At 37.7% G+C, this 17,558-nt stretch overlaps 1 pseudogene; it reads right to left on the minus strand.

Moving 5' to 3' along the window:
• Window positions 1–12,364: 12,364 nt before the first annotated feature.
• Window positions 12,365–13,973, minus strand: LOC118571864 (annotated as a pseudogene).
• Between the last annotated feature and the right edge of the window lie 3,585 nt (window positions 13,974–17,558).

Below are 17,558 nucleotides of genomic sequence, written 5' to 3' on the forward strand. Positions count from 1 at the left end.
ATAACTGAATTTATGTTGAGGTCTTTGATCCACTTGGACTTAAGTTTTGTGCATGGTGACAGATATGGATCTATTTGCAGCCTTCTACACATTGACATCCAGTTATACCAGCACCATTTGTTGAAGATGCTTTCTTTTTTCCATTGTACAGTTTTGGCTTCTTTGTCAAAAATTATATGTTCATAGGTGTGCGGGTTAATGTCAGGGTCTTCAATTTGATTCCAATGGTCCACATGTTGGTTTTTATGCCAGTACCTAGCTGTTTTATTACTGTAGCTTGAGGTTGGGGATTGTGATGCCTCCAGAGGTTGTTTTATTGTAATGGATTGTTTTGGCTATCCTCGGTCTTTTGTTTTTTGATATGAAGTTGAGTATTATTCTTTCCAGGTCTGTGAAGAACTGTGTTGGTATTTTGATGGGGATTGCGTTGAATCTGTAGATTGCTTTTTTATAAGATCATATTTTTAATATGTTAATCCTCCCTATCCATGAGCATGGGAGATCTTTCCATTTTCTGACATCTTCAATTTCTTTTTTCAGGGATTTGAAGTTCTTGTCATTTAGGTTCTTCAAATGCTGAGTTAGAGTAATCCCAAGGTATTTTATATCATTTGTGGTTATTGTAGGGGGTGATGTATCAATGATTTCCTTCTCAGCCTGTTTGTCTATTGTATATAGAAGGGCTACTGTTTTTTTTAAGTTTATCTTGTATCCTGCCATGTTGCTGAAGATGTTTATGACTTCTATCAGTTCCTTGGTTGAATTTTTGGGGTCACTCATGTATACTATCATGTCATCTGGAAATAGGGAGAGCTTGACTTCTTCCTTTCCAATTTATATCCCCTTAATCTCCTTATGTTCTCTTATAGCTCTGGCTAGAACTTCAAGTACTATATTGAATAAGTATAGGGAGAGGGGACAGCCTTGCCTTGTTCCAGATTTTAGTGGTACTGTCTGAGTTTCTCTCCATTTAATTTGATGTTGGCTGTTGGCTTGCTGTAAATTGCCTTTATTATGTTTAGGTATGTTTCCTGTATTCCTGATCACTCCAAGACCTTTATCATGAAGGGGTGTTGAATTTTGTCAAATTCATTTTCTGCATCTAGTTAGATGATCATGTGGTTTTCTTCTTTGAATTTGTTTATATGGTGTATTACATTGATGGATTTTCGAATGTTGCACCACCCTTGCATTCTTGGGATGAAGCCTACTTGATCATGGTGAATAATTGTTTTGGTGTGTTCTTGGAGTCTGCTTACCAGTATTTAATTGAGTATTTTTACATCAATGTTCATGAGGGAGATCGGTCAGTAGTTCTCTTTCTTTGTTGCATCTTTGTTTGGTTTAGGAACCAGGGTAATTGTAGCCTCATAGAAGGAGTTTGGTAATATGCCTTCTGCTTCTATTGTGTGGAACAATTTAAAGAGTATTGGTATTAAGTCTTCCTTGAAGAAGAATTTGCACTGAAACTATCTGGTCTTGGTTTTTTGGTTGGGAGACTTTTAATGACTGATTCTATTTCCTTAGGGGTTATGGGACTATATAAATGATTTATCTGGTCATGATTTAACTTAGGTATGTGGTACCTATCCAGAAAATTATCCATTTCTTTTAGATCTTCCAGTTTTGTGAATTAGAGGGTTTTGAAGTATGACCTGATGATTATCTGGATTTCCTCATTGTCCGTTGTTATATCCCCCTTTTCATTTCTGGTTTTTTTTTAATTTGGATGCTCTCTCTCTGTGTCTTTTGGTTAGTTTAGATAAGGGTTTGTCTATTTTGTTGATTTTCTCAAGGAACCAATTCTTTGTTTCATTAATTTTTTGTATTGTTCTCTTTATTTCTATTTTATTGAATTTGGCTCTCAATTTGATAATTTCCTGGCATCTGTTCCTCCTGGGAGACTTTTCTCCTTCTTGTTCTAGAGCTTTCTTGTGTGCTGTTCAGTCACCAGTGTGACATTTCTCCAACTTCTTTATGTGGGCATTTAGTGCTATGAATTTCCCTCTTATCATTGCTTTCACAGTGTCCCATAAGTTTGGATAAGTGGTGTATTCATTTTCATTGATCTCTAGGAAGTCTTTAATTTCTTTCTTTATTTCTTCCTTAACCCTTTTGTGATTCAGTTGAGCATTGTTCAGTTTCCATGAGATTGTAGGTTTTCTGTACTTTTGTTTTGGAAATCTATCTTTAAGCCATGGTGGTCTGATAGAACACAGGAGGTTATTCCAATTATTTTGTATCTGTTGAGATTTGCTGTGTGGCCAAGTATGTGGTCGATTTTGGAGAAGGTTCCATGGGGTGCTGAGAAGAATGTATATTCGTTTTTGTTCAGGTGGAATGTTTTGTAGATATCGATTAAGACCATTTGAGCCATAGCATCAGTTAAGTCCATTATTTCTCTATTAAGATTCAATTTGGCAGATCTGTCCAGGGATGAAAGTCGGGTGTTGAAGTCTCCCACTATTAATGTGTGGGGTTTTATATGTGATTTAAGCTTTAGTAATGTTTCTTTACATATGTGAGTGCTCTTGTGTTTGGGGCATAAATGTTCAAAATTCAAACTTCATCTTGGTGGACCTTTCCTGCAATGAGTATGTAATGTCTTCCATCATCTCTTTGATTGATTTTAGTTTGAAGTCTATTTTTCTGGACATTAGGATGGCTACACCAACTTTCTTCTTAAGGCCATTTGATTGGAAAGTCTTTTCCCAGCCTTTTATTCTTAGGAGGTGTCCATCTTTTAATTTGAGGTGTGTTTCTTGTATGCAGCAGAAAGATGGGTCCTGTTTTTGTATCCTGTTAGTCTGTGTCTTTTTATAGGTGAATTAAGTCCATTGATATTAAGGGACATTAATGACCAGTGATTGTTCATTCCTGTTATTATTTTTATTTTTTGGTGGTAGTGTGTGTGTACTTCTCTTCTTTGGGTTTACTGCTGTGGTGTTATCTATTGCCTGTGTTTTCATGTGTGTATCTGCCTTCCTTAGGTTGGAAATTACCTTCTAGTGCTTTCTGTAGGGCTGGGTTTGTGGATAAATATTGTGTAAATCTGGCTTTGTCTTCGAAGGTCTTGTTCACTCCATCTGTGATGATTGTAAGTTTTGCTGGGTATATTAGTCTAGGCTGGCATCCATGGTCTCTTAGTGTCTGCATAATATATGTTCAGGTCCTTCTGGCTTTCAAATTCTCCATTGAGAAATCGGGTGTTATTCTGATGGGTTTGCCTTTATAAGTCACTTGGCCTTTTTCCTTTGTTGCCCTTAATATTCTTTCTTTATTCTGTACATTTAGTTGTTTAATTATTATGTGGCGAGGGAACTTTTTGGGGGGGTCTAGTCTGTTTGGTGTTCTATAGGCTTCTTGTATCTTCATAGGCATTTCCTTCTTTATGTTGGAGAAGTTTTCTTCTATGATCTTGTTAAATATATTTCCTGTGCCTTTGAGTTGGTATTCTTCTCCTTCCTCTATCCCTATTATTCATATGTTTGGTCTTTTCATGGTGTCCCAAGTTTCTTGGATATTTTGGGTCATGTCTTTGTTGGCTTTAGTGTTTTCTTTGACTGAGGAATCTATTTCTTCTAATGTACCTTCAACACCAGAGATCCTCTCTTCCATCTCTTGCATTCTGTTGGTTATACTTGCATCTGAAGTTCCTGTTTGTTTACTCAGATTTTCTATTTCCAGCATTCCTTCTGCTAGTGTCTTCTTCATTATTTTTCTCTTTCCCTCTTCAGGTCTTGGACTGTTTCCCTCATCTGTTTCATTGATTTTTCCTGATTTTCTTTTAGTGACTTATTGTTTTCTTCTGCTTTATTTGTCCTTTCCTCTACTTTTTTATAGCATTCTTCCCATTTTTTGTTTGTCTGTTCCTCACTTTATTTTTGATTTCTTCTATATAAGGCTCTAGCCTCTTCATCATGTTACTTATAAGGTTGTTTTCTTCTGCTTCTTCCATTCTGAGATTTTCAGGTCTAGCTGTTAGAAGAGGGCTAGTTTCTGGTGATGCTGTATTGCTCTTTATTTTGTTGTATGTACTTCTGCCTTGACGTCTGCCCATCTCCTCTTAGATTTGTTCTTGGTCTTATCAGTGCACTTGGTTTAGACAGAGCTGACAGATTTAGGGAGCCTCTCTCTGGCCCAGATGGAAGCTCTGGCCTGGATAGGAGCTCTGGTCCAGTTGGGAGTGCTGGCTGGGTGGGAGCTGGGAGCTGGTCTTTGAGTCTCTGGAAGTCCCTGGGTCTCCACATCTTGTCCAGTTGGGAGCTCCTCTCATCCAGATGGGAGTTCTGGGGCAGGCTGGAAGCTCTGGTCCATATGGGAGTTCCATGTGGATGGGAGCTGGGGACTGGTCTTTGAGTCTCAGCTGGGGTCTAGGGCAGATGGGTGTGGGTACAGGGTGTGGAGACTGTAGGGTCTGCCTATAGTCTTGGTAAAAGGAAGCCTTTCCGCAGGACCTGCCAAGTGGCTGGAAACTGGGGCTAAGTTAGGCAGGTCTTCTCAGGATGGCTGGTCCCGAGGGCTAGGATCTAGAGGCAGGGGCTCTCTGACTATAACCCCAGGCACTCACCTCTGGTCCAAATGGATGTTCCGGGGCAGGATGGAAGCTGTAGCTTGGTCTAAGTCTCTGGAAGTGGCTGGGGTCTCCAGCAGAACATGTGGGGGCAGGGCATGGAGGTTGTAGGGTTCACCGGAGGGTGTTGCAGAGGGGGAACCTTCCTGGTGGGAATGGGGGGTCCTGCCCTATTGCCAGAACCTGGGCCCAAGTTGGGCAGGTCTTCCTCCAAATGGCTGGTGCCCAGGGCTTGGTCCTAGGTGCAGGCCTTTTGGGTGTGACCAGATGGGAGTTCCAGATGGGAGTTCCAGGGTGGATCAGAAGGTTTTAATTTTAACATAGCAAAATTACATATAACAAAACAGTATTCAGGTAAGAATTACTGTTATAATATCTAGTCTATTTGTTTTTGGCAGAATTAAAGAAAATATTCTATCTATCCAATATTTGTCAGTCAAAGTTTTATATCTAATTTGTCTTTTTTATTATGAAGGAAAATTATAACTATCTAGTCTTCAACTAAATCAAAGACTCCCAGAATGATACAATATTACCTGAGAAAAGAGAGATGGACACAAGCAACTTTTGGGAGTCTTGCAAGAGTAGACACAGACAGCTGGCAGCCTGGACAGTCATCCAAAGTTCCTCTGTATAGTTGGGGCATTTGTCTTCAGCCCTTAGTACTAGAGTCTCTCAGTCACTTTTCTCTGTATCCTGTAGAATGTCTGGCAATTTCCTCTGTGAAGCAGAAACCTGAAGGACTATTTTGCCAAGAAAACTTCAGTGGTCACCCTCCTATGAGTCCTACATGTCCAGTTGATCAAGCAGTACAGGCAAGAACAATTTCTTGCCCAAATGGCTATTTTTGCCAAGAAGAAGATAAGCTCCATATACAGTGTCTTTGATACCCGTCCTCCTCTCTGAAGTAAACCAGTGCTGCCATGAGCAGATATGTCTCACTGTCCAGAAAGTCAAAATTTTTCAGACATTTCAAAGGCCATATTCTGTGGGTCTTTGAAGAGTTTGAAGATTACCTATCTGTCCGAAATATATCTATATATACCTAGAAAACTAAACTAACATAACTGTAAATTTGATTATCATAGAAGACTAATTATTAATCTGTATTTCTTAATTATCCATTACAATCTAAATAAGTTACATGAACATAATACTTTAAATGAGAGTAGAAATATATATATATACAGTATAACAAAATTAAGTGTAAACTTGTATCAATAAACTAAAATCCATAGCAATGTAAAACATTTCTAAAAAAGATGTTACTCTTTAAAAGTAGGTTCATTAATCTACCCTTTCATCCTATTATCTCTACACTATTCCCTTTTCTTCTTTAGAAAGTGGTTGCATTTCTAATCAACCCATTTTAAATAAAAATATTGGTTTTCTCTGCCCCACACCAGAGGGCTGTTCTGATATGGAACAGAAAAATCTCTCAACCTTTTCTTTTAGCAATATGTTTGGGTTTAGAAAAGGAGTGAGCCAATTCCTTCTCCAAAACCATCTTGGTATATCTGGGAGTTTGGGCATAGCCTCTCATACCACTTACATGCTGGATGAGGGTACTGTATTCTTATAGGGACACAAAATTATGTATTATGGAATAGTCCATGAGGCTATATTGTCTGAGCCAGTTGCCTTGAAACCATTCTGGATGTTGGATCATCTGGGCAATGGTGTCATTGGAGACCTTTTAGAGGGTCTTGGCTGGTCAAACCTGATTTATCTTAATCTGGAACAAATCCATAGCCTCTTCCTGTCTGTGGAAACAAAAGAAGAACCACCTTTCCAAAGCAACATATCCTTAGATCCAAATTTTGAAATATAAAATATAAATATTGGTTTAACTCATCTGCCTTCACAATCAAATGTCTCTCTGCAGTTAAAAATATCAAAGACAACGCAATCGAGATTCTCTGTGTGGTATCCATCTTTATGTGACTTATTTTTTTATATTACTTTTACTTTTTTTAAAAGACTTTATTTTTTAAAGCTTTTCTTTATATAACTGTATATATTACATTTTTCTCTTTCAAGCATACTTACATTTTTATACACATTTAAAAGAATTCCATCTGAATCTGTCTTACTGTGTAATTATTGCTTTAAACTGAAGCATTACTAGGTCAAGAATGGCAAATGTGGCTCTGCCCACCTCAGCTTTCCAACAAGACAGAACTATATTACTGCCAGCTTCCGAGGAATGATGCTCACTGCCGGACTCTGGGAGGCAGTGGGTCTATGCCTTTATCAAAATTGCCTGGAAACCTTTTTTTCTGTACTAGAAAAGGCTAAATCCATGAAGTGTAATGTGCAGTGTAATGTGCGGCTTGCAGATGCCTCATTCATGCCATACTGCAGGTCAAGCACTCATGCAAAGAACCCACCATAGAGTATCTCAAGCATGCAGGCTGCAGCTAATGTGAGACAGACAACTAGGAAGCTGTTTTTAGCTCTGTTTGAGAATCTTCTTTCTCAGGTTTTAGGTGGAAATTATTGCCTATCATTCTGGCACCATTTGTAGCTGAAGTTTTTCTGTTTCCCAACCTTCAGGTTATCAGGACAAATCTCTCTCAACCACCAGTCCCACAGCCACTTGGACCTAAGTAAACACACAGAGGCTTATATTATTTATAAACTGTATGACCATTAGCTCAAGCTTATTATTGACTAACTCTTACACTTAAATTAACCCATAATTCTTATTTATGTTTAGCCATGTGGCTTGATACCATTTCCCAGTTCTGCCTTCACATCTTGCTTCTCATGGCAGCAGCAGGCAGCATCTCCTGACTCAGCCTTCCACTTGCGAGCATTCTCCTCTCTCCTTATCCCACCTATACTATACTTCCTGCCTGGCTACTGGCCAATCTGCATTTTATTTATCAATCAATCAGAGCAACACATTCATAGCATACAGAATATCCCACAGCATTCCTCAGCTATATGAATGCCTGCTTCAGATACAATACACTTGACTGTTTTAAAAAGCAAGGGTATATGACTAGTTTCTTTAGCAGGTTCTAAGAAACTCAAGCAAACTTGTGTGAATCTTGCAACCTTGATAAAGCTCAGAAACATTCCTTAAGGTCACCATCTCAACCAATGTTGTCAGATGAACATATACATAATGATGAGCAAATACATGTTGGAAACATGAAGCAAGTATGTGAACATAGAAAACTTTTTTGAGCAATAAATGGCAGGAATCAAACATACAGAAAATGACAGGTGAGTGCAGTCATCAAGCAGAGAGCCTATCCAATGTCTAATTCTGACATTCCTGCCACAAAGTTTCCAGCAGCAAGAACAGAAAACACTTTTAATTCCAGCATCACAAGAGAAAAATCCTTGGTCAATAATTTCAATAGCATTATCCCTTTTGTGGGAGCATAAGTATATGCCTAGAATTCATCAAAATACTCAGTCCAAAATTTATTACATAATACATCTCTTGCAACAAGCTAACATTGAAAACATTTGGAAAGTAAAATGATCCTCAACTTCTTTCTTACCCTTTGATAAAAGAAGAAAATTAAATAAGAAGACAATACATCAGATAAGATCTAGGAATCTAAGAGAGGGAAATTCCTAAGTGCATGAAGAGGAAGTAATTATGTTTAAATCCTTAATTCCTCGGCATATATGCATATTACATTTGAAAGAAAAACATAAATTTTATTTTTCCAAAAAGTGTCTGTCATAATGTGGCATTCTCCATTAAGTCTTTCAGTGAGTAGACAGTATAAGCAGGGGAAAACCCAGCAATAAGCAAATGGCCTTTATGGTATGTATGTAATCCATTCTAACTAGGTGGTTCCTACCAACCATAAAAACAACCATGATGGCATGATAACACAAATGGTGCAGTAGTGGCAAGCATAATTTGGCAGGAAACAATAGCTATCTAATTAACTTAAGACCACATAAAGAAGTGTACCACCATATCTGGTACTAGAAATGAACAAATTACTAGAGAAAGTGAAGTCTTAGATCTTGGAGATGGATATACAGCCACCAGTTTATGAAAGCAGCATATTCAGTAACTGTGTTCTAAATATTTACCCTTATGCCCATAGACAAATGTAGTCCTCAGAAAGGAAACATTATTTAGAAATAGATAAAGACCATAAAACAATAACAAAACAAATCAAAATGCAAAATTTTGGAAACCAGGCTAAAAGGATACATACACTAAATATATTGCAGACCTCAGGTTTGGGCAATTATTACTTGATCCTAACAGCTCCCTCAGGGGAGGGAGAGAGAAGATATGGTTTCAACAACACAAACACTGAGAGTCAGTTGAAGGCAAACAGAAGACTCATGTACTCAATAATGGTAAAGGCCTTGTATACCGTCCACACACCACCCAAGCTATGTCCCAATCTGGTGGCTTTGTGTTGTCATCCCTCAGTGACTGGGCACAATCAGGAACTCTGACAGCAACCAGGAACTCTGATGACACCTGTTGTTAATCCCTCAGGCAGACTCCAGGTTGACTCATAAAGAAGTTCTTTATGTGAGTGCCTTGGCAACTGGTTTTATCAATTTCTTCAACCTTATAAGCCTGTGCTACTACAGGCAATATTGCAGAGGATTATGTAGAAACTGTAAAGATAAAGGAGAATAGGGATTTGCTGTAGTTTGCATTTGGTAGTAATTAATATGTACACATACACACATACTACCATGACTGCCATCTTTGCAATCCTAACTCTGGAGCTGCAGCACTTTCCTAAGTGTCTCAGCCACATTTTCAGTTACCGTTTGTATTATGGAATTCTGTTCATGTCTGTATCAGTCAAAATAGTCTTAATCCAATTTGATTTCATCAACAAACAACAGACTTTCATGGTAGTAATATAGAGATTCTCAGCAGCTATTATGTTCTTTGGAGAAGTGGTGGAATTTCCCTGATACTGTCATATTACAAAGGATATCTGGTATTGTGAGTGTATTGTTTTGACTCATTATTTTTTAAGAATCATGTGTCCAATGATATGAGTTGCTTGAACATTATTATTGCATATAATTCCCATCTGAGACTCCTTATCTATCTTTTCTAGATCCTCTCTTTAATTTGTTTTCTCATTTACTCCTTTTGTCCTCTCAAGTGGGAAGACAGAGATTTGCTTTCAGTGGTTTAAGCTCCACATTTGACAATGGCAATTTGTGGATGTATCTTGTGCTTCTGATAAATCCTCAGACTCTCAGCACATTCAGTTCTAGCTCTGCAGTACAAGGTGTTTGGCAGCAGATTGGACAACACTTTAGGGAATTGTGGAATTTCAAATGTGCTTCTATTAGAGGAGATAATGCCTTTGAAAGCAGGGACTTTGGAATCCCTCCTCAAATTCAATGAGCATAGGATTTGGCTGTGTCATTGTCCTCTGATTTGGGTGCAGGGATGTCAGAATTAAAAGTTTTATCCTCTTACCTAATATTTCCTATCTTTAATATTTATCAGAGTATTGAAAATAGATTTCCCCCATGTTTTTGGTTCTCAGAAAATTTTCTACCATTTACTAATTAGTTCCTTATTTTTCCATTATACCTTTGCTTAATTTTATGTGTGTATTCATATGGACATATTCTAGGAGATCATGTCCACTGAGGGCTCTTCCTTAGACACTCTCAATTCTGTAGGCATAGAACTAGACAATCTGTTTAGTATGTTTTAGTCAACTTGGTGAATTTACAGAGAAATAACCATGTGTATTTCTTTTTAAAGGAAGTAAGGAATATTTGGTACTATGTATGTAGGTCTATCAGTGTAGGGAATCTATGAAAGAAAGTTCTAAACTGGAGAAATGAGGCATATATTCAACTTGGAACTGAACATGAGGAAATAAAAATATGTAATCAAGGACCAGCCTGTGATCAACTGATGAAAAATTGAGGAAATTGTGGAGTAGATTCTGGTGAATGTGACACTACAATACTTTGCTAGTACCTTGGTATGGTGGTGAGACATCAGGTCAATACAGTGAAGAAGGGAAATAATTCAGATGTGAATCATCATTGGACTTAGTGTATCTTTTCACATTTTGTCTGGTGTTGAAATAGAAAACATGATCAAAAGAACACATAATTTCACAACTAGTTGAAATATTTCATGTGGACCTCAATAAGAGATAAGGCTCCCTTTAATTCCTCTTTTCTTTTGCTGTCCAGCTTCACCAGCTCAGGTATCACTGTGCACTATGCCCTGTGTCCCTCCAGATGGTATAGCAGCAGCAGTCTTCCAACAAAGAACACACACGCAGCAAAATAGATTGAAGTGTCCAGCATGTCAAATATGAACAGGATGATAATGACTTGTCAGGTGTCTCAACATGTCATGATATAAGGAAATAGAATTCTGAGATAGAAATGTTTTATTTTCTGTGTATGGCAAATGTATTTGCCTTATGTAACACATTTTCAAAATATCTGTGTTTGTACAAGATAGGATATACATCAACATATACAAAACTTCATTCCTGCTTCTGATTAAATCTTTTATATCACTGTTTGGGAGAACATAATCATTGGGAAATACGGCTGTTCTGACGGTCATTAGTCTGTTTTACCCACATTCTGGTTCTATGTGCAAAATTATAATCATCATAATTATAAGGAACAAAAGATCATAAGCAGTGGGGCTGGCATTATAGCTCACAATAATGACATTTGTATTTAGCAGCTTGCAATTGAATTTTATTTTCCTAATGTCATTCTTCAGAAATGACAAATTACAATTCAAGAGACATGAAATATAAAGTAGAAGCATTTACTTTCTGATTAATGTAAATTAATTCATAGGAGCACATTATTTTGCTTCATGCTTATGCAGACTGTTACTCTGTTACTATACTATACCTTCTCAGACTGTCAATGAAATGCCCTCATGAGGAAACATTTAGAAACATAGAGGGGGTTGAGGAGTTAGCTCAGTGGTAGAGCGCTTGCCTAGCAAGTGCAAGGCCCTGGGTTCGGTCCTCAACTCTGAAAAAAAAATTAAGTCAAAAGTTAGAAACACAGAGGACATTTTCAGTTGACTGTCTTTTCCTATTAGTCGATCTCTAGATTTGGTGCTTATATGGATCTATATTTCATTTGTAGATAAAATCCCAAAAATAATCAGATAATAGACTGATTTTTCTAAAGCCTATTTGCCACTTTCTAATCTATTTGCATTAAATTTTAAAGTTTCCATGTTGACAAAGTCCTCAAAAAATTGTGCATATTCAAAAAATATTTATCAAATTTTAAAGAACTCAGGAATTTGATATTTTTATTTTTCAGATGCTGGGTGATAATCCATCATATTATAGAATGTCCAATGATCAAATAATGACACTTAATAAATGTCTCCTTTTTAAAAAAAAAACTTCATTTATTTAATAGTTGTATACATTAATGGCATATTATATTTTCTATGCAGAATTTAAATATAATGCTCAAGTCGTTTGGTTGATTTGTCAACATCCACATCATCCACATCATAGCTTTGTGTTTGGAAATTTCAGGTCCTCACCTCTATTTGTTATTCATTATATGTAATAAAGTTTATGATGTATAATGCAGGTCTTTAGATATTATTATTCACTCAAATTGAGTTTGAGTCACAACTCTCTAACATGAGTTTTCCACTCCAGTCATCACAGTCCCTCCCATGTAGAAATCACTAGTCCATCCAGACTGCTGTGTTCCTTCTCCTCTAAACCATCACCAGTATGTGTGATCTAATCTCTTTTTTTTAATCATCAGATTTATTTCTCAGACTCCAAAACCTTGAAAGATTTACTTCTTTCTCTTCTGATTACAACCTAGCGACATGGTGGGGTGAGTCTGCCTCTGGCTGCCCCAACCCTCAAAGACCAGAATCCCAATGACTATGATGATCATGACAGCCATCCCCATCCTGATGAGATTCTCCACTGTGTGATCCTGGTTCTCTGAGGCAGCTGTTGGCATAGGGCTTGAGGGTGGTGGACTTGAGCCTTTAATGGGTCCTGAGCAGTGAGCTCCACAGGGGCACTGGTTTGTGCCAGCAGATAGGGAGATGAGTCTTGAGAACCATAGCACCTGTAGGTGCCTGAGAGGTCAGAGGTCACAGCACTCATGGAGAATTCTGCCTGGAACTCCCTAACTTGGAACGTTGATTTTAGTCTCTGGGGTTTGTGGTCTGCTCCCTCCTTGGACAGAATGAAGGTGTCCACTTTGAATGTTGACTGACACAGCATGGTCACATTGTCTCCAGAGTGTACTGTGGAGTTAGGCTTCACTGAGAGGGAAGGACTGAAGGGAAGCTGTCCTGTGATGAGGATATCCAGAGGGTCACTGGAGGATGACCACTTGGAGGAGAGGTTGCTTGAACCATAGCATCTGTGCTGACCTCCAGTAGTTCTGCTCACAGGGCCCAGTGTGAAGTTGGGCAAAGAGAAACCAGCAGGGGTCCACTGGACACCATGCTGGGTGAGGTCAGCTCCCCCTACCTTGTAGAGAGCAAATCTGTCATAGTTGATGTCACAGCAACACTGCAGGGTGAGGCTCTTCCCAGGGTCCAGGATATGGCCTTGGTGAGTCAGCAAGGAGAGCTTCTTAGACCTGAGAACAGGAGCTCCAGAGGGTCACTAGGTTCTGACCATACCAATGGGCTTCTCCAGTAATTGCTATAGCATCAGAATGTCCACCAGTACAGGACCTGGTACTGCTGAATGGAGTAGTTATACTTTGAATGCAGCATTTGAGAGATACACCGTGTTCCCTTCCCAGTCAGAATGAACCTATAGTATTGTTGCTTTGAGACACACTGGAGGTTGACATTCCCTCCTTCAGTCACCACAGGGCTGGGCTGGGCTGACAGGCTGGGTTTACTGTAGGCTCCTGTCACCACCAGCTCCAGGGAGTCACTGAGCTCTGACCATCCATCATGAGTTTGATAGAGACATTGATATCGTTCTGCATGATTGGGGTCTATTTTTGAGATTGAGAATTCAGCCTTGTCCTTAGGATTCTATGGAATCTCTGTGGTCCATAGATACTGGTATTCCTCTTTTATAGAGTATGTACTCCTTGGCAACTCTGGTCCCCTCACACAAGAAGGTCACTGTAGTCTGCTTGTGGATCACAGAGTCTGGCTGTACTGTGAGGATAGGCCTAGGGAGGACCCCGTGATCTAATCCCTTTAACAGTAACATTGTAACTCATAAGAGATGATTGCGCACACTTGTTAAAAAATGTCTTAGCATGAAAAATAATAAAGTCAGGCAATTATTTTAAAAACATTTTGACCATTGAAGGTATTGATGTAGTCCATGACTGTGCTTTTGGTTTCTAAAAACTTCACACAAACTGTAGTGAACTGAGGAGAAGAAACCACAACTGAAGGATTGCCCACTGTGGGCATTGCCAAGATGTGTCAGGAGGGCCTGGGTTGAATAAGAAAACAAGTTGACCAGCCAAAGGAGAAACTCTCGTTACTCCATGCTCTCTACTTCAGTTACTGCCTTGAGTTCTTGATTTGGTTTCCCTCAGTCATTAAGTGTAAACTTGAATGAAATTCATCACTTCTTGACCATGTTACATTTGATCATGATGTTTCTCACACCTGCACAAGGAAACTGTGGCATTATCCTTTCAGATGACAATCTCTGCTTTAATTGCCTTACTTGGGGCAGGGGGGTTATGATAACCAGGTCCTATAACAGCATGGTGTATTTTGTGTATTCATTGTTTGTTAGGTGAACAGTTTACAAAGGCCTTTCTTATCCAGCATCTGTTCTCTCTGTGACATCTTTCTGTGACTCTACATATTGTTTTTTTCTGTCTTTCTATATGTCCATTCTTGCTTCTCCTGATAATTATGGATATAATAAACTACACCTACACAAAGTGCTTGAATGTGTTGCATAGCTTGATGCTTTTCTTTTAGATATTTTATACAATTTGAGATGGTATTATATAGGGTGAGAAATACATCAAATGTATCAGTCTTAGACATGTGACTTTCCCCAGATTTTCCCTGAAAATATGCTCTCTCTGGTTTGTTCTTCACACCCACATAAGGAATCCCTTGAATCTAATTGATGGGGCTAGGTGTTCATACTTTAATCTGAACCAGAGATCTGAGTCTGCTTTCATAGTCAAGATGGGCTATTTTGACTGCCTTTTCTTTCTACTGCATCTTACAGTCATCTAATGCCTCTAACTCAGCTATTCATTTATGAATATTGTGTCTACACAATATTGTCATTTTTTTCAATTTTCTTTTGAGAAAGGGTCACTGTACATTCAGAGATATCTTGAAACCCATGACATAGAAAGCTGGTTTGGAATTCACAGATCTGCCTGAATCCATAACATCATTGCTGATCCTACTCAGTTTTGTCATAAGAATTCAGTTGTTGGTTTTCTATTTCTGTAAGCAAAGCACTTAGCACGTTTATTGACTTCTTGCCTACATTTTTCAAATTTCAGCTTATTTGGAACACTATGTATATTCCACCATATGTAAAAGGGAAAACACATACTGCCCTGCTCAAAAAGCTGGCATTTCATCATGATGCAAAGATTAATGGTTTTCTGTGTCCTTAAACTACCATAAATATAATTTAAACTACCATAAACAAACCATTTTCATTTGGTCACCAATGAATTTGTAAATCATATTGGACAGTATGGATGGGCTAAGGTTTCTTAAGCTTCTTTTGAATTGCCTTTGTCTTGTACTTAATAGTAGTAAGATAAAGATTCTGATATAATTTTTATTTTTGTATTTATGAGAATCTGTGATCTATCTATGTAGCTACTATAGCTATTTCTAGGTTAATTCCTTCTCTATAGCAACTGTCTCCATTTAACTGATTGTGTTGTGTGTACTGTAATGAAAATGAATGGATAAGGACATATCTTATAGACAGCAGAATACTTTCCAAGCATGCTCAAGGCATGAGTTTTGTCCACAAGCAATGAGTACAGTTGGTTCTGAGTCACATGCCTATATTCATAACTCATGTGTGGTAAATAAATGGAGATGATCCCTTCAAGTCCTCTTCAGCTAGATGATGATTTTGAGGATGCCATAACTTAAATGAATCATTGCCCTAAGGAGGAAAAGAGCTGACTCTAGGAATTTATTTCCTTGTTTGCTTCTGGGACACTATGCTTTCTCTTATAACTCCCAGAACTTTCTACTTTTAATTAGAACAATTCTTGAGTTAAAAAATTGTGCTCTTTTTTCATTTTCATCTTTCCTATACTTGGAAATAACTACATATGCCACCGAATTGGAAGCCAAGGAATATAACAACCATGGTGTTAAAGTAAATTGTTATACTCACATTGTTCTTATGTGACCACTCCTGAGACAGATTCTTTAGGCATCTATATCCTACAGCATACAAACACTGTCAGAAACAGTGAGAAGAGGGAAGGAAATGACAGGATAAGCAAGTCATTGTCAGGATGGACTCCAAACCAGTGTGTTGCCTCTTTTGACAGGAGTAACATAGCTGTAAGTCTATGTTTGTGTGAATTTTTAATTTGAAGATGAGTTGTTTCTCCTAATTCAGTTTACTTGTCATTGAAAAAATTTTCATGCATTGGGGAGAGAGTGATGTCTAGATATGGACCAACAGCATGCCATTGTTTTATCTACTGAGCTTATACTTCAGTGTACATGTGATTCCATAACTTCAGGGATATGGTGATTAAGTTATTCAAGACATAATATGATTGTGGAATAATTTTCTACATAATCTAAAATTTGTTATAATTTGTGTCTTTATAATATTATATTATAGTCATCATGTAAGTAATCATTTGGTTCTTTGTATTCCTCAGCAAAAGTTTCCATTGTTCTATCCTTTTATACTTTCTCATATACCCACATTAATCCCAAATTTATGGGCTCCTTTTATATAGTTATTACTGTTACATATATATGTACAACTCTGTAACTACTATCTGTTGAGTCCATTAATGTTGCTTGCATGTATATGATTTGGGGCATTAGTACTTGGGGTTGGATAATTGATTAGGTACTCATCCATAAAAATTATTATTTCATCTTTGTTTCAGCACTAATTAGTAGCCTGTGGTCCTATCTCTATGGGTGGCTATCCATGAGAATACTTCTCCTGAGATAGCATGTCTACAGTTGTCATAGTTAAATGCTTTTATAGGCAGCCATATTGTTGGGGTATCATGTGCATGCCTTCTCTATTATTTCTAGGACAAATAATGTCAAATATCTCCAGGTCATCTGACTCTCATAATCTTTCTGCCCATATTCCACAATATTCCCTAAGTTTAGTTGCAAGATATTTGTGGTAGATTTATCAGTTCTCCTGAGCACCCCTGAGGATTGCTCATTCTGCTTTGACAACTCATGTTTTTCTTCAGCTATCTTCTGTTGCACTGAGTACATTCTTTTGTTAGTGATGAGAGCTACCCTTACATGTGGGAATAAGGAAAAATATTAATGGATGCAGTTAGGAATTGTTCCATCTTAAAAAGCTCTGCCCTACTTCTAAAAGGCTTAGGAACTAAATAGGAGGTTCCTCATGCACCATTCTGTATTGAGAAATGTAATGTCTGTAACCGTTTCACATAAACTTAAATTAATTAATCTCTGCCAATTGGACATTTCCAATATGAAAAATCATAATATTGTATATTATGGAGCAACTGAAAGTGTCTTGATATGAATAAGCATTTTGGGTCCCCAACTACAGAACTATCTGAAAAATTAACAATAATAAACCTTGGTTTATGAACATTACATGTTGAAAGTTTGTTTTCCTATTGTATGTATACTTTTAACCTTTCAAAATATGTCATCTTCTTCACTACAAGTAATTATTGTTAAAAAAAAAATAAGGGGGTGCCAGAGCATAAAGTGGTTTACAAAAGAAGTGAGCAACATGAGTTAAGTTCCATAGAACCCACATCATAATGGGCATGGTAGTGCACAGTTACATTAAAAGTGCTC

This window comes from Onychomys torridus, chromosome 21, assembly GCF_903995425.1.
Source record: "Onychomys torridus chromosome 21, mOncTor1.1, whole genome shotgun sequence".
Classification (NCBI taxonomy): Eukaryota; Metazoa; Chordata; class Mammalia; order Rodentia; family Cricetidae; genus Onychomys; species Onychomys torridus.